This window comes from Drosophila subpulchrella, unplaced genomic scaffold (genome assembly GCF_014743375.2).
Source record: "Drosophila subpulchrella strain 33 F10 #4 breed RU33 unplaced genomic scaffold, RU_Dsub_v1.1 Primary Assembly Seq370, whole genome shotgun sequence".
Lineage (NCBI taxonomy): Eukaryota > Metazoa > Arthropoda > Insecta > Diptera > Drosophilidae > Drosophila > Drosophila subpulchrella.
The window spans coordinates 200,185-219,371 of NW_023665591.1; positions in this window are offsets into that span (position 1 = coordinate 200,185).

The following is a 19,187-nucleotide window of genomic DNA, read 5'->3' on the forward strand; positions in this document are numbered from 1 at the left end:
CCGGAAAACCTTGGACGAATCGATGGAATATCTCGATAAACGGAAATAAGGACACAGTCTTACCGCAATCAGCCCAGGCTCAGTACTTGGGCTTGATTTTGGACAAACGTCTTACGTGGAGGCAGCACATAACGAAAATGACAGCAACATGTCGCGCTAAACTTCGGAAACTAAATTGGATGCTTAAAGGAACAAGTGAGCTCAGCCTTAGCAACAAGATGTTGCTGTACAGGTCGATAGTGGTTCCTTTATTCACCTATTGCATTCAAATATGGGGTACCGCTTCTGACTCAAATGTCACGAGGGTCCAAAGAATGCAAAACCGGGCGCTACGTACGATTGCGGATGCGCCTTGGTACGTAAGGAACGATGTCCTAGCCTGCGATCTTCACATCCCCACGGTGCGAGAGCAGATAAACATGCACTCAAGCCGTTACAACGACCTTCTACTAGCCCACACCAACCATCTAGCAGCATCACTGGAAAACCCAACTACAACGAGAAAAAGACTGAAGCGTCGGCACCCTGGCGATCTTTGGGCACGAGGACGTCATCGTACCCGTGTCCTAAAACAATAATGTTGAACTGACTCTGTTATAAATTTGTTAGGCTTCCTTATTTCTGTTATGTTTCATGTTATTTTTCCTTAGTTACATTCATGCGTTTTATAGCCATTAGGTTGGCTGATCAACGCTTAAATAAAAAAATAAAAAAAAAAAAGAAAGATTTTAACTGCTTGATTTTAACTGAAATGTATTGGTTTTGTCAATACCTATCGATTGATCCAAAAAAATTTTGCCACGCTTATTTTAACGCCCATAACGCTTAAATCTGTCTACCGCCGGTAGGTGGCGCATTTCAATCTCGCTTTGCTTCTTGCATATCTCCATTTCACTTTGGTCCCTTTAGCTGAGTAACGGGTATCTGATAGTCGAGGTACTCGACGTCACAAGGGACAAAGCAGAATAGAAAATAATTGGGGGACTGGTTAAGGAGGCTATATTTAAAAAAAAAATTAAATGCTGTTATGTGCGGGTATGCCTTTAGATTATGAACAGCACATTTTAAAACCACTTTGTCAAAATCTATAACCGAGATGTGGCAAATGTACCTACGATCTGAAGAACAACTGTCTGACCTTGTTGCTCGGTTTGACAAAATGCTTCAGATGATGATGTCAATGATGTCCCTTATCACCAACCTTTTACCCCAAATAGCGCCAGGATCTGCTCAAGCAGCCGCTGGTCTCCACTCTGCCTTTACAGCCCAACCATGAGTCAAATTGGACTCAAAATCGGTGTGTGGAACGCCGACGGCTTGACCAACAAGTCACTCGAGATGGAGCTTTTTGTAAAGCAACGTCATATCGACGTTATGTTGGTCAGCGAAACCCGTTTCTGTTCCAGATCGTACTACCAGCTAAGGGGATATGACGTACATCTCTCAAACCATCCTGCTGATCGCCATCGCGGAGGATCCGCAATTATCATAAAATCGTGCCTCAAATACTACCAATTCTTATGTATAGAACACCAAACGGCTCAGTGTATTGCAATCAAAGTCAAAACTCTCTGGGGATCACATAACTCTACAATTCGGGGCAGAACTCTAGCGGATATTATACTCGCACCTCATATGCAAATTAAACTTCTCACTCGTGATTTAATTAAAAAAATTTATTTTTATTTTTTTAAACACTTAATCACTATTAAAATTTTTTAATAGGGTAACCATTTTTATTCACTGCTCGTTTACTTTTACTCGATTTGTTCTACTTGTCGACTCGGATCTCAAAAACGGACTGCCTGGCCAAGGGCCGATTATCTAATAAACAAACCTCGGTTTAAGAGAATTGGGGAACTCATTAAGAGTTGGACAAGGGTTGGACTCAAGAGTATTCGGGTCGTGGGATCTCGGTAAGCCTCTCTCCTCTCCAACATAACGAGAATAAATATTAAAAGTGCCTGGAATATAATATTAGTCATAAAGTTCGTCAGTCATCAGTCCACACTGGCCCACAAGCTTAGCTGTCACTTGATCGCAATACGATCGGGCTGTGTTTTGGCCATATTCCCTCCCCTTCACACATTTGTGTGCCAATGGATAGTCGCGGGCCGCGCAATACGATCCCCTATTGTCAAGGTTGTCCGTAAAAAGTTATGTCATTGTTCTTGACCTACTCCACTTCTCGCGTCAGCACACATCCTTAATAAAGCTCTAACACACCATGGTCTCGAATTCTTTTTCACATTATAAATTTATTAAATAATATTTGTAGCGGCTAGGGCCGTGGATGAATAACATAATATTGGTTAATTCATATGAAAATTAAATTAATTACTCTTAATGAGTTGGACAAGGGTTGGACTCAAGAGAGTCGGGAAATCGGATGATCAAATTCTCTGCTCGATTGCTAAACGGATTACGCTGCAGTTTTGGGGCTCGCCGGGTGTTGACCGGATGCTTGTGTTTACATTAGCTGGACCCAGCTTAGTTTATGTTAGGAGGACCGCGGCTCAATTGAATCTTAATAATGAACTTCGATTGAAGTGGGGGAGCTAATTGGGATTCTGTGGGAACGCTGAGTAAGGTGTTCCCAGCTAAGAATTGTTTATAAGAAATTGTTTACGACTTGGGTAAGGCGGCTGGGCGCTCGAGCTGGAAGGCGCTCTCAGCTAAGAATTGTATATGAAGAGTTTGTGTATAAATTGGGTAAGGAGGCTGGGATCATGAGCTGGATAACTTGCAGGTTCTTGCTACCGGAGGGCCTACACATTACCCGTACAGCCAACGCATTCCATCAGCCATTGACTTTGCCATTTACAAAGGAATTCGTTCTGATTTACTAAGCATCTCTGAAATTGTTGAACTAAGTTCGGACCACATCCCATTAATAATACACTACAGAGTTTCCGCTTGTATGCTTTCCCGCAAGACCTGCGTCCTGCCCCAGAATGCAAATATCCCACAGTTTCAGGAAGCGATTAACGGTTTAGTTAACCTTAACATGCAGCTGAACACTCCTGATGACATTGACGATGCAACTGAATTGTTTGTGCGAAATATTCACATCGCTGCCGAATCATCAACCTGTGGCCAAAGACCAAACAGCCCATCTGATCCACCTCATGCCCTTTTAAAACCTGAGGTCCTGGATTTGGTGAGGCTTAAAAGGACGTTGCGTCGCAGATTTATGCGTTCTCGAGACCCTGCTGACAAAAGGGAATATCGTCGTGCTGAGGACGATCTTAAGAAACTGTTGCTCAGAACGAAGAGTGAATACTTTGCTGATATGCTCCGCAATGCTGATCCCACAAAGCCGTATGGATTCAATCTCTGGAGGGCAACAAGGAATATTAAACGACAGCCCCTCGCCGAATTCCAATAAAGCGTGCCGACAACACGTGGTGCAGATCAGACAGCGAAATTTCGATGGCCTTTGCTGAGGAATTGGAAGGGCGCTTTCAGCCATTCAATCTGGCTAGGCCTGAAGACGTGGATAATACCCTAGCATTCCTAAATGCCCCCTCTTTGTGAGTCCGGAAGAGGTTTGCCTTCAAATTCGCAAGCTACAACGCAGTAAGGCTCCCGGTTTCGACGGGATCGACAGCAGAATTGCCAAGGCGTTACCTAGGAAGGGTATACTTTTTCTAGTTCTCCTCTTCAACTCCATGCTACGTATCCACCATTTTCCCACACAGTGGAAGTGTGCTGTGATATCGATGATACCCAAGCCAGGAAAACCGGAAAACCTTGGACGAATCGATGGAATATCTCGATAAACGAAAATAAGGACACAGTCTTACCGCAATCAGCCCAGGCTCAGTACTTGGGCTTGATTTTGGACAAACGTCTTACGTGGAGGCAGCACATAACGAAAATGACAGCAACATGTCGCGCTAAACTTCGGAAACTAAATTGGATGCTTAAAGGAACAAGTGAGCTCAGCCTTAGCAACAAGATGTTGCTGTACAGGTCGATAGTGGTTCCTTTATTCACCTATTGCATTCAAATATGGGGTACCGCTTCTGACTCAAATGTCACGAGGGTCCAAAGAATGCAAAACCGGGCGCTACGTACGATTGCGGATGCGCCTTGGTACGTAAGGAACGATGTCCTAGCCTGCGATCTTCACATCCCCACGGTGCGAGAGCAGATAAACATGCACTCAAGCCGTTACAACGACCTTCTACTAGCCCACACCAACCATCTAGCAGCATCACTGGCAAACCCAACTACAACGAGAAGAAGACTGAAGCGTCGGCACCCTGGCGATCTTTGGGCACGAGGACGTCATCGTACCCGTGTCCTAAAACAATAATGTTGAACTGACTCTGTTATAAATTTGTTAAACTTCCTTATTTCTGTTATGTTTCATGTTATTTTTCCTTAGTTACATTCATGCTTTTTTTAGCCATTAGGTTGGCTGATCAACGCTTAAACAAAAAAATAAAAAAAAAAGAAAGATTTTAACTGCTTGATTTTAACTGAAATGTATTGGTTTTGTCAATACCTATCGATTGATCCAAAAAAATTTTGCCACGCTTATTTTAACGCCCATAACGCTTTAATCTGTCTACCGCCGGTAGGTGGCGCATTTCAATCTCGCTTTGCTTCTTGCATATCTCCATTTCACTTTGGTCCCTTTAGCTGAGTAACGGGTATCTGATAGTCGAGGTACTCGACGTCACAAGGGACAAAGCAGAATAGAAAATAACTGGGGGACTGGTTAAGGAGGCTATATTTAAAACAAAAATTAAATGCTGTTATGTGCGGGTATGCCTTTAGATTATGAACAGCACATTTTAAAACCACTTTGTCAAAATCTATAACCGAGATGTGGCAAAAGGTAAAAATTAAAGAAAAAAACTGTTACGTACGCCCTTCACATAGAAAGATTCACATAGAGAAATAACGACGAATCTTTAGCCAGGGGAGGGGTGCATGTGACTAACGAGACTCATACTGGTAAAGGCAGAAGAAAATGCAATTCTCGGGTGTCAACATACTGGTAACCATACTCCAGTAGCCTCAAAGGGCAACAGCCGGCCGTTGACTCCCAAGATAGCATTGATATCAAGAAACAGTAATCCTAGGTGGGAACACATAGTTTATCCGATCCATACAGGCAGCCAAGTAAAAGCTCTAGTCTGGTATAAAAGACCTTAGACAAATAGAGAAAGGGAGAGAATCCATTTGTGTGTCTTGCTGACGGAAGCCGGCAGCTCCGAGGGAAGACGACTTTCCCTGGGGTAGTCGTCCACGGAGTCTTTTGCCACCAGGACCAGCCACCATATCCAACAGTCCTTGAGGAGGACACAAATCGATGCTCGAAAGATCCTTATGTGTTGGACCAGCGTCGCCATACTGTGATGTTTGTAGCCGCTGTACCCGTGATCCCCATGCTCCTGAAAATTGTTCAGCTGTAGGAGCCATTCGTTCGAAAGCGTGGTGACCAATAACGTACTTCGGAGAAAGTAGTGGTGCAATATAAATGTGTTAATTGAGCCAACCAAAGCTAAAATGAACTCATGCATAACCGAAGACCAATATCCTCAAGTAATACAATTGGAGAACAAGTGAAAATCAACGAAAACCATTGGAAGCATTCAAACATGCACTGAAATACATTTAAACCAACCGAATCGATAGACAAAGTGCGAATCATGATAAACAGCCGTTGAAGAAGTCGCATGCCTCTGGCATTATATAACTATATATTTTGTGTTTAAGTGAATTGGTATACTTAAGAACAGCCGTTTTTTGGTGCACATATATATATATAAATATATATATATATATATATATATATATCCAATATAATATTTTCCAAAGCCCAGGATCCGGAGCGTCGAGAACTCATCGCCCAGGACTTAAAGAGGGGGTAAGTTTGTCGGAACACGGTTCCTTTCTTATAAACATACATATATAAATATCCGTTTATTATCCTACAGTTTTATAGACTACTATAAACTTTTTCAGCGGCGAGTATCAGCCTTGTTGTTGTATGTACAATTGCAAGAGCTCTCTGAGCGACGTTTTGTAGTCGTGAATAGTCAGCATTTTGCTGATGTGTGCACCTTCACAGGTGGCAAATTCGATACTCTCCGCTAACCAAATGTTGTCAATTAATTTAATTTTCATATGAATTAACCAATATTATGTTATTCATCCACGGCCCTAGCCGCTACAAATATTATTTAATAAATTTGTAATGTGAAAAAGAATTCGAGACCATGGTGTGTTAGAGCTTTATTAAGGATGTGTGCTGACGCGAGAAGTGGAGTAGGTCAAGAACAATGACATAACTTTTTACGGACAACCTTGACAATAGGGGATCGTATTGCGCGGCCCGCGACTATCCATTGGCACACAAATGTGTGAAGGGGAGGGAATATGGCCAAAACACAGCCCGATCGTATTGCGATCAAGTGACAGCTAAGCTTGTGGGCCAGTGTGGACTGATGACTGACGAACTTTATGACTAATATTATATTCCAGGCACTTTTAATATTTATTCTCGTTATGTTGGAGAGGAGAGAGGCTTACCGAGATCCCACGACCCGAATACGACGTAGCTTATGCCGGCAAATGGTGCCTGAACATCGGACGCCTCTCCCTCGGCCCAACTCCCTGTCAGGACTCGGGCACTAATATACCCACGTAACAGAATTGGCGCCCAACGATAGGATTTTTCATATTCCTTAAGGAATTTTAACAGGGTCCACAATCTCGGTACCTGCGGTATCGGAGTGGATGTACCTAGGGATGGCAAAGCTTTCATCTTTACTTGCCATAAGTAGTTTGACTGTTTTATAGAGCAAGGAACTTAAATAATTTTAAATATGCACCTACTTATTTGTTTTGTCTTTAAGTTAGTAACTCTAAAGTCTCCAACTTCTGTGACTGTCAGTGTTGAGTGGCCACTCAATCAGAACTTTGTCGCAGAATAGAGGCCTGACCTTGAAATGTTTTTTAACCTTAGAAATTCTCTGTTGTGTTCATAGACAAATTTACCAGAATTTCCTTAAACCAAGAACTATGAGTAATCCTTTTTATAGTACTATACCTACAACTAAGTGTCGACCGACTATTTGTTAAAATTAACGTAATTACAACGTATTGGTGCTTTCGGGCCGACGCCCCACGACGTACTAGGCATTTGCCAGGTCGTTTGATAGGTTCGAGTCCAGAAAGAGCAGGAGCGCAAGCTTTACGGTAACGCATTTAGCAGTTGCGGTGCGGGTGTACTATTCGTTTGTCGATCCAAGACAGAATGGGGGTGGGGGAACTGACAGGAAAAGCAAAGCCGACGCCCCATGACGTACTAGGCATTTGTCCGGTCGTTTGCTTGGTTCGAGTCTTTGCGGTTTCCTATGACCATATTTGGGCGGTGGACGATTTTTAGTTTCTCTGGCCGACGCCCCACAACGTATTAGGCTAGTAGGTCAGGTCGTTTGCTTGGTTCGAGTCTAGAGAAATAGGAGACGGTTGTGGAGCGCGAGAATGATCGGTCAAAGAACTTGTTTTCCGACGACTGGCGGGAGGGGGTTTTTGAACAGACTCCTTATCTAAACACAGCCATTCCGTTTTGAAAAATTTGAGCTGTCTAGAAAAAGGAAAGTAAGGGCATGTTAGCGTAGCGGAACCCAGTTATGTAGAAGCGGCTTACACCCCTAGTTAGGGATATTTGGTTTGTTATATTTTTGGGGATTAAATATTGGACGGTTCTTGACCGAAGAGAAATTTGAGAAGCAGAGAGAAGCTCCCCCAGGTTATTAACATTTTTATTGTCGACTTATTCAGCGTTTACGTCGCTGACCGGGTGTTTTGAAAAGAATCACGTGAACCTTTTATACCAAACGAAAACGAATCTACTCCTAGGACCGCCGAAAGGAAGATCAAGCATGCTTCCCCAATTTCAGAGGCACGTAGAGGACAACTTAGCGGCTGCCGAGCGACGTGAACAAAGATTGATGGAGCTCTTGAGGCAGAGCAACGAAATGCAGCGTGGTATGAGCGGCCAGATAAAACTCTGAAGGCACAAGGGGCAGAGCTGCAGTCTCCGACATCCAGGAGACCCGAACAGAAGGGACTGCCTTCGCCGCCCCGAACTGTTCTTGAGTTACCAAGAGACTCCGCCTCTGGAACCGGTAACACAGGACATACTCAATAGCCAGATGCACCGGTTAAGAACACCCAGGCGGATGGACACCCCGTCCCACAGGCAGTCCAGAACAAGCGAGAGGGAGACGAGTCACCAACTGCACCCAGAGATCGATCGGAACTCATCGTTTCAGGGACCGAGATCAAAAGACGTCAGATTAGACAGATGGAACCTAAAGTTCGACGGAAGCGGTCGCGGCATGACAGTTGAAAGTATCCTGTTCCGCGTGGACCGATTGCAAGAATTGTATGACCTCAGTCGCCAACAAATCTTTCGTGAATTCGATCTTCTGCTAACAGGTGCGGCCACTAAATGGTATTGGCAGCTAATTCGACTACTATTCGTTGGCACAGGAGATGGAACGAGAGCTTTCCACTACCGGAAGTGACCTTAAGAAAGTCAAGGAATTAATGGAACGCAAGCATGGACAGCATGAAACCTTCATCGATTATGTTTCCGGTATGCACAACTTGCATTTCAAACTGAAGCATAAAATCGCTGAAGATCAATTTGTTGAGCTTTTAAAAGACGAAATGAACTCCCATATGGGCGGCTTGCTGCTAACATCCCCATTACCTTCGTTAGCAGAATTTAAAAGGGAGGGCCTCCGAATGGACCGCTGGTTAAAAAGTACTGCGAAAAACATGCCGGCACTACAACGCTTTCCTAATAGTACAAACGTTCTTACACCTTATAAACATATAAATAAACATTTCTAACAAATGTGATTTAATCGGTCGTCAGTTAGATCAAAAGAGAACACATCATAACCCGAATTCCATGCGCCAAGTTTATGAAAAATACTTGAGTACATAATATACCTTTAACATAAAGCAACACGTGAATGGGCGCCTAAAAAGGAGAAGAAACACGGAACAGACAACAATGGTCGTACGCAGATTCCTTTTGCGAAGTCATTCCATGCGGTCCGCATCGATTACTTCGAGCCTGTTACATACGCCCTCCACATAGAAAGATTCACATAGAGAAACAACGACGAATCTTTAGCCAGGGGGAGGGGTGCATGTGACTAACGAGACTCATACTGGTAAAGGCAGAAGAAAATGCAATTCGGCAATTCTCGGGTGTCGCGTGGCCAGAACAACGGCCACAATCAACCTACTAGTAACCATACACCGGTAGCTGGCAAACGGCAACAGCCGGCCGTTGACTCCCAAGATTGCAGATATCAAGAAACAGTAATCCTAGGTGGGAACACCTAGTTTATCCGATCCACACAGGCAGCCAAGTAAAAGCTCTAGTCTGGTATAAAACCCTTAGACAAATAGAGAAAGGGAGAGAATCCATTTGTGTGTCTTGCTGACGGAAGCCGGCAGCTCCGAGGGAAGACGACTTTCCGTGGGGTAGTCGTCCAAGGAGTCTTTTACCACCAGGACCAGCCACCATATCCAACAGTCCTTCAGGAGGACTCAAATCGCTGCTCGAAAGATCCTTATGTGTTGGACCAGCGCCGCTACACTGTGATGTTTGTAGCCGCTGTACCCGTGATCCCCACGCTACTGAAAATTGTTCAGCTGTGGGAGCCATCCGTTCGAAAGAGTGGTGACCAATAACGTACTTCGGAGAAAGTAGTGGTGCAATATAAATGTGTTAATCGAGCCAACCAAAGCTAAAGTGAACTCATGCATAACCAAAGTCCAATATCCTCAAGTAATACAATTGGAGAACAAGTGAAAATCAACAAAAAACATTGGAAGCATTCAAACATGCACTGAAATACATTTAAACCAACCGAATCGATAGACAAAGTGCGAATCGTGATAAACAGCCGTTGAAGAAGTCGCATGCCTCTGGCATTATATAACTATATATTTTGTGTTTAAGTGAATTGGTATACTTAAGAACAGCCGTATTTTGGTGCACGTATATTTATCTATATATATATATATCCAATATAATACTTTCCAAAGCCCAGGATCCGGAGCGTCGAGATCTCATCGCCCAGGACTTAAAGAGGGGGTAAGTTTGTCGGAACACGGTTCCTTTCTTATAAACATACATATATAAATATCCGTGCAGTATCCTACAGTTTTATAGACTACTATAAACTTTTTCAGCGGCGAGTATCAGCCTTGTTGTTGTATGTACAATTGCAAGAACTCTCTGAGCGACGTTTTGTAGTCGTGAATAGTCAGCATTTTGCTGATGTGTGCACCTTCATAGGTGGTAAATTCGATACTCTCCGCTAACCAAATATTGTCAATTAATTTATTATACCCTTGCAGAGGGTATATTGATTTCAGTCAGAAGTTTGCAACGCAGTGAAGGAGACGTTTCCGACCCCATAAAGTATATATATTCTTGATCAGCATGACAAGACGAGTCGATCTAGCCATGTCCGTCTGTCCGTCTGTTTCTACGCAAACTAGTCTCTTTGTTTTGAAGCTATCGGGCTGAAACTTTCCCAAAAGTCTTATATTTTTTGCAGGTAGTATATAAGTCGGAACCAGCCGGATCGAACAACTATGTCTTATAGCTCCCATAGGAATAATCGGAAAAAAAAATTTTACAAAATTATATCTTTGGTGTTTTATAGCATATACCCTCCAAAGCTTGTAAATAACATTTTTTAATTAATTTTGAATTTCGAATTCAATTTTATCGAAATCTAACGACTATATCATATAGCTGCCATAGGAACGATCGGAAAATTGGTGGAAAAATAATATGAAACAAATTATAGCTTCGGTGTTTTTCAACATATAACCTCCTACGCTTGGAAATAACATTTTTTAATTAGTTCTGAATTTCGAATTTAATTTTATCAAAATCGGACGACTATATCATATAGCTGCCATAGGAACGATCGGAAAATTGTTGGGAATATAATATGAAACATATATTATTGGAAATAACATTTTTTAATTAGTTCTGAATTTCGAAATTAACTTTATCAAAATTGGACGACTATATCATATAGCTGCCATAGGAACAATCGTAAATTTGGTAGGAAAATAATATGAAACAAATTATAGCTTCGGTGTTTTTTGACATATTATCTTATACTATTGGGAATATCATTTTTTGTGTTTTTAAATTTAATAATTATAGCTGCAAGGGTATAAAAGCTTCGGCTTGCCGAAGTTAACTTCCTTTCTTGTTTTCATATGAATTAGCCAACATTATGTTATTCATCCACGGCACTCGCCGATATAAATATTATTTAATAAAATTGTAATGTGAAAAAGAATTCGAGACCATGGTGTGCTAGAGCTTTATTAAGGAGGTGTGCTGACGCGATAAGTGGAGTAGGTCAAGAACAATGACATAACTTTTTACGGACAACCTTGACAATAGGGGAACGTATTTTTTTTGGCACACGAATGTGTGAAGGGGAGGGAATATGGCCAAAACACAGCCCGATCGTATTGCGATCAAGCGACAGCTAAGCTTGTGGGGCAGTGTGGACTGACGACTGACGAACTTTATGAACTAATATTATTTTCCAGGCAATTTTAATATTTATTCTCGTTATATTGGAGAGGAGAGAGGCTTACCAAGATCCCACGACCCGAATACGACGTAGCTTATGCCGGCAAATGGTGCCTTAACATCGGACGCCTCTCCCTCGGCCCAAGTCCCTGTCAGGACTAATATGCCCACGTAACAAAACAAATAATATTTTGATGCATTTTGGGGTCGCTTATTGTACCAATTTAAACTTAGCACGCGTCTTCTAGTTATAACTGAATTTCTGTTTTTATACCCGTTACTCGTAGAGTAAAAGGGTATACTAGATTCGTCGGAAAGTATGTAACAGGCAGAAGGAAGCGTTATATATATATTCTTGATCAGGATCACTAGCCGAGTCGATCTAGCCTGTCTGTCCGGATGAACGCTGAGATCTCGGAAACTATGAGAGCTAGGCTTTGAGATTTATCGTGCAGATTCCTGAGTTTCTTACGCAGCGCAAGTTTGTTTCAGTAGAGTGCCACGCCCACTCTGACGCCCACAAACCGCCCAAAACTGTGGCTCCTAGAGTTTTGATGCTAGAATAAAAATTTTAACTAAAATTTTTTTGTTCTCATCAATACCTATCGATGGATAAAAAAAAAAGTTTGCCACGCCCACTTTTACGCCCACAAACCGCCCACAAACTTCAAAAAATCGTAAATATGAACGTGGATATCTCGGAAACTATCAAGGATAGAGAATTGGGATCCCAGATTTAGATTCCGTAGCCTTGTGCGCAGCGCAAGTTTGTTACGCGAACATGCCACGCCCACTCTAACGCCCACAAACCGGCCAAGCCTGTGGCGCCCTCAATTTTCATGCTAGATACAAAATTTTAACTGAACTGTATTGGTCTCGTCAATACCTATCGATTGACCCAAAAAATTTAGCCATGCCCACTCTAACGCCCATAACGCTTAAATCTGTCTACCGCCGATAGGTGGCGCATTTCAATCTCGCTTTGCTGCTTGCATATCTCCATTACCTTTTGGTCCCTTTAGCTGAGTAACGGGTATCTGATAGTCGAGGTACTCGACTATAGCGTTCTTCCTTGTTTTATTGGTTTCTATGTCAAGCCGTTTTTGCTGCTGGAGCTACTTGTCATTATTTTATTGGTCCCCATATTAACATAGATCAATAACTTATAAGTTATAAAAATTAATGTAGGTGACAGGTATGAGGAAAAGCCGTGGAACTTTTTTTTAACATTGGTGAGGGATGGCCGTGAAACTATTTATTTAACATTTGTTTATGCTTCAACATAGGAATGCAATATCAATTTGAGAATACCAAAGTAGTTTGTAATTTTAGAATATTTTTCTCTTTGAAGGAAATGTGTTTAATCTTTTGAACGATTTAGGTGGGTATTATAAAGAATTTGTGTTTAAACGAATCTCATTTCCCCCGTCAGGTATAATGGCATATCTTGATATCAGTATCAGTGTTCTTATTATACCCGTTACTCGTAGAGTAGAAGGGAATACAGAATCGTCGGAAAGTATGTAACAGGTAGAAGGAAGCATTTCTGACCTCATAAAGTATATATATTCTTGATCAGGATCCCTAGCCGAGTCGATCTAGCCATTTCCGTCTGTCTGTCCACTCGTATGAACGCTGTGATCTCGGAAATTACAAAAGCTTTCAAGTTCGGATTAGGCGTACAGATTCTAGAGATTATTACGTAGCGCAAGTATATTTCAGCAATAGGCCACGCCCACAGTTTTGATGTTAGAAAAACAAACAAAAACAAGAAAGAACGCTATAGTCGAGTACCTCGACTATCAGATACCCGTTACTCAGCTAAAGGAACCAAAGGGCAATGGAACCAATGGGCGTTAAAGTAGGCGTCGCAAATTTTTGAGACCAATACATTTCAGTTAAAATTTTTTATCTCGCATGAAAATTGTGGGCGCCACAGGCTTGGGCGGCTTGTGGGCGATAGAGTGGGCGTGGCATATTTGCGTGGAAAACTTGCGCTGCAAGGCTACGGAATCTAAATCTGAGATCCCAATTCTCTTTCTTTGATAGTTTCCGAGATATCCACGTTCATATCTACAATTTTTTTAAGTTTTTGGGCGGCTTGTGAGCGATAAAGTGGGCGTGGCAAGCTTTTTTGCTCAATCGATAGCTATTGATGAGAATAATACATTTCAGTTAAATTTCTTATTTTAGCATCAAAACTGTAGAAGCCACAGTCTTGGGAGGTTTGTGGGCGTTAGAGTGGGCGTGGCACTCTGCTGAAACAAACTTGCGCTGCGTAAGAAGCTCAGGAATCTGCACGCCAAATCTCAATAGCCTAGCTCTTATAGTTTCCGATATCTGAGCGTTCCTCCGGACGGACGGACAGACGGACAGACGGTCATGGCTAGATCGACTCGGCTAGTGATCCTGATCAAGAATATATGTATATACACTGTAAATATATACTGTTACATATTTTCCAACGAATCTAGTATACTCCTTTACTCTACGAGTAACGGGTATAAAAAGTTTTCCACGCACTCTCTAACGCCCACAAACCTCCGAAGAAGAAAAGCAATGACGCCATAGCCAGACAATAAGAAATGTATTTATGCATGTGTGCGTAAATAGTTACTGGCCGAACTTCGCGGCAAAGCGAAAAGCGGCGGTGTGAGAGAGCAGCCGCGCATACTGCTCCCTTATTATATTCAATATTTAACAATTTAAGCAATTTGTCCTTTTTGTCTCCCCCTCTATTTCCATGTAAACATAGTACCTCCTCTCAGCCACGGCGAGTCTTCGTCGTCACTTATTTATACATATATACATATACACAAGCGCTGACCGCTCTGCTGCCGGCTTCGCTGTCGGCGCAGCTGCGCGTTCTTTAGTCATAATCAAAAATGTAAAAGTGTCAGGGATATTCAATAAACAGAAACCAAACCAAAAGGATGAGATTGTGTAAATTATAAAATGGAATGGTGCAGCTTACTACCCAGTGTTGAATAGTAACGTCCGAAAATTTTGCACGTAACAGCGACGAAAATCTTTCTGTTTTCTCATAAGTCTTCGACTTACGAAACCCGTGTGCCTAATGCCGACTATAGCGTTCTCTCTTGTTTTCATAAGTTTTTCACCTATATTAGATTTATTCGTACATTTTCGTTGTTTAATTAAAGGCCTTTTTAGAAGCGACTTTTAAATAGATCATTTGGTATTTTGTTAGTATGCAACTGCTTGGCTATTTCCATATGTCCGAGAGCAAGACAGCAAGATGTGGAGGACATGACGTCACCAGGGACAAAGCGGAGTAGGATAAAATTGGGGGACTTTGCTAAGGAGGCTTAATTTTCCAAACAAATTGTATGCAGTTAATTGCGGGTATGCCTTAAGATTATGAACAGCACATTTAAAAACCTGTTTGGAAAAATTTATAACGGGCAAATGGAAACAATTGAAAAGGAAAATGGAATTTTGGGTGAGTTTGGGTGAGTTTAAATTTTATGTTTTTTTTTTATATTTATGTCACTCGGCTATTGCTGCAGAAGCTACTTGCCATTTTTTGTATTCGTCCTGTTATAAATATATAAACTACCCTTCAGTTACAAAAAAAAAGGTTCACTTGTGAATCACCTTGTGAATCCCGTGGGACATGTCCTCTTGCACAAGTGAAGAACAAGTGACGCTCCATATAAAAAATTGTATGGGATGTCCGCTATTTCACAAGTGAAAATTCAAATGAAAATTTTTCGAAGTCCCACGGGACTTCACTAGTTCCTTATACTCATTTTTCGTATGGCTTGTCACGTGCCGGTGACACGTCCGACGTGAAATCACTTGGGAAAATCAGAATTTTTCCCATGAGTTTTCAATTATGAAAATATTGAATTTAAATACATTTTAAATCATTTTAATTAGACAGTATTATTCAAGTTTTCAACTAATGGACAATTATTGTTTCTGTTTTTTTGTAAGCTTATTTTTAACATTTTTCATTGCCTTTCTTAAACCTTTGTCCGGGTCCTCCGAATCAATCCTTGGCCAACGCTCCTAAAAAATGTATGGGCATATGTTTAAAAAATGCTTTTTTTTTGTTTATTTCTACATTTACCTTTTATTGCTGTGTTTAACCTTTTGCAGGATTTTTATTGGCACAAAACATTACATCATCCACTTTCGGCTAACGGAACCCATTGAATGCCTTCAAAATTTACATACTTTAAACTAAGATCAAACCTGACTTTATTATATTAACTAAACGATTAAAGTAACTCTGCTGCGCACAATTAAAATGGATGCTTCCCTTTCAATCACTCAAACAGAATGCACCAAGTCTTCTTCTCACCCCTTTACTTGATTTCTTTTGTTTTCTCTTCGCTGTTGGCGCGTGCCACTGCACCTATACCCTTTCTAAAGCGAAAAATATCCGACTATATAATTTTTACTTCTTGAGTAAAAAATACAATATGAATGTTTTAAAAATGTTAATACTAAAATGTTTTTAATATTGAAATCAATTTTAATGGACTAAATTTCTATAACCAAACTAAAAAATTATATTGTAATAAAAATGTATAATAAGTTAAGTAAGCATTATAAGTAAATTCAATTTACTTAATTTTACTATAATAAAAAAATTTACTTTTATAAAACAATATAAGTTGTTTATTTTCGATATACAATAATGCTCGTAAAATATTAGGGCATTCACATGTCGCTCCTCCACGAAAATTTTTCCGCCGAAATATTAGTCGCTAGCCGAACATAACGGAGAGACGCAAAAAAAAAACGGACCGGCCCAAAATTTGTCTCTGCGAGCGCGGAGTGCAGGCAGATTATAAGACAAGAAAGAGAGGGAATGTCCGAATATCTGCCTCTCTTTGTTGCACGATCGTTTTCGTAGGCAGTCTTCTACGCTGCACCGACTGCTCTGCTGACGTCAACAGCGGCACAGCGTTTTAGGCACAAAAAAAAGAAACAAAAAAGCTTTTTGCCTTGAGCCTTGTTACCGCGTCCCTACCGCAGAACTGAAGGGAAAGTTACGCAGGCGACAGGTGAGAGGAAAATCCGTGACAGTATTTTTTAAACATTTGTTTATGTTTAAATAAATTTAAACTCGAGCATACAAAAATTAGTCTATAATTTGAAATAAGATTTTCCCTTTAAATGAACTGTGCTAAGACTGTTAAAGGATTTCGGTGGGTATTATAAAGAATTTGTATTTATAGCGACTTCCCACAGAGATCCATCCGTTAAACGGATGGTCCACAATGTTTTGCCGTTCCGAAAATATCCCAGTTAGTTCCCCATCCAACTTTGACCGGACTCTTCTATGTGATAGTTAGGCGATGTTTTTTCGGTGCAGCTCTGGGTTCTTCTTCTTGACAGTGGAAACTGAAACATTCACAGCGTATACAATGATAAAAGGGAACAATCAAAAATGGAAGGCGCAGAAGCAACCGGTTTGGTTAGATTAGCCAGATCAACTGTTATCGGATAATAGATGGTAGATGTGCTCTGTGGGAATCGGAGTTTTACATTTGAAAATGGGAGGCGCAGAAGCAAAATGTTTGGTTTGATTAGCCACAGGTCTTCAGATCAGCTGTTATCGGATGGCAGATGGTGCATGTGCCCTGTGGGAATCGGAGTTTCACATTTGTCATAATCCCAACCGTTTCGAACGGATGGACTCTATGGGAAGGGGGTATTAATTGAATCTTACTTTCCCCGCCTTCGGCAAAACCATTATCTATACACACACACGAACGCATATCTTCTTTTCAAAGTTTCAGTCTAAGTCTGCATAGAGCTGGACAGAAGCAGAGAAGGTGTTCCTCTGTTTCCTCTTCTTGCAGTTTCTACAGAAGTCATTTTTTGTGGCTTTTAGCCACAAGCATGAGAGAGGCGAGGCATGATGGTGCCCTGCCTGGTGTCCCGGAACCCATATAAGGCTGATAGTAACCAGACTAGCCATCTCGTAGAGAGATCTGCGACAGTCTGCTTTTGTTCGGGAGTTGGTGTTTAACGAGTAGATCGATTTAATAGCCGTCTGGCTGTCACTATATATGTTTAGGTGTCCTCCTTGGAGGCTTATGTTCTTCTTCCTGGTATCTAATTGTTCGGAGTATACACCTCCGCCAACGCGTCCTTCTAATTTGGAGCCATCTGTATAAAAACAGATTGCGTCCGTCTATCCCGGTCGGCCCTGTTCCCATTCCTCCCTATCTGGAATCAGGGCCTCAAAGGGTGTGTGACTGTATTTGCATAGATCCGTTTTCTTCGGGACCGATTTATCATGCTGGAGAGTTTAAGCGTGACCATAAGATTTGGCCTTTCATTGCCCGGTATCCATCAGTCGAATGGGTGCCGACTTGGCCCTTCCCATGCCTGCTAAGTCCAGGCGAGGGAGGTTCAAAATCGCGTTCAGCGCTTCATTCGGGGTAGTTCGAAGGGCGCCAGTCTGGGTTGAGGTCCCTAGTGTGGTCGTGACCAATCGGTTTGACTTACCTTTGCTATAAGCGTGTTGTGCCTCTGATATTTTTGTCGGGTCGATAATGGCTCTGTTCGTACCCAAAGGTACTCAACATAACCACACCCAACAAATCAAGCAGTAGCCAAGTTGGAAACAGTACCAGGCGCTCAGTAGCACTCACTGCAGATGATTGCTGATCAGCATATTATCTGTCTCAATAACTCACCGTCTCAGCGACTCAACGGCACACTGACTCGCCAATGCATTGGCGGATCCATCATCCAACAGGATAAAGGACTCAGGAGAAAGTTGGACAGCACGGGCAGCTGGATACCGGAGGTTACGCCAAACAAAGCCAATCGGACTACGTATCCACAGTTGGTTTCCCCGACGAAAGATGGTAGGACCACTTGGATAAAGAAGGTGAAGCCCCTGTGGGAGACGAGTAGACTCCTCCTCGCATGCAAACTGAAACACGAGATCCGTATAAGGTACGAGCAACATGGCGACAACTGACAAAGAACGCCTGCCTCCGACTTTTATTGACGAACCCGTCAATGGGGGGGAGAATGTTCGTAACCACGGTTACTCGGATCGATCAAACCAATGTTCGATCTAGCCAAGTTGCGTTGCAGGGGTCAACAACACACCAGCGAACAAGAACACACGATCAACGCAACTTATACGGAGCAGCAACCAGGCGTACAGTAGCAGCACAATATTGTGACGACGCCACAGGTATGACACAATCGACCGAGACTCAGCAGAACAACCCAACAAGTAGCGGTGCTGCTGACACTGCAGCCTAGATGACCGACCCACAGAACCAATACCAAACTAGGTCAACGCAAGCGCCAACGCTGATGTCGTACGGAGCAGAGAATTTAGACACCCGTTTCCGGGTTAGAATAGTATTTAAGCCCTTATCTACAACCCAATAAAGTCAGTTACAAATCTAAACACTCACAAGTCTTATTACTGCTCTCACGTAAAGACTCTTGTCAACTCACCCTAACACAGCTCATCGATCGCCTGTGGCCCGGCACCATACTACTCTAGCTATCTGTGTCGCGACGCGAATCGTCCTGTGTGCTCTCTAGTGTCCCCGTGCTA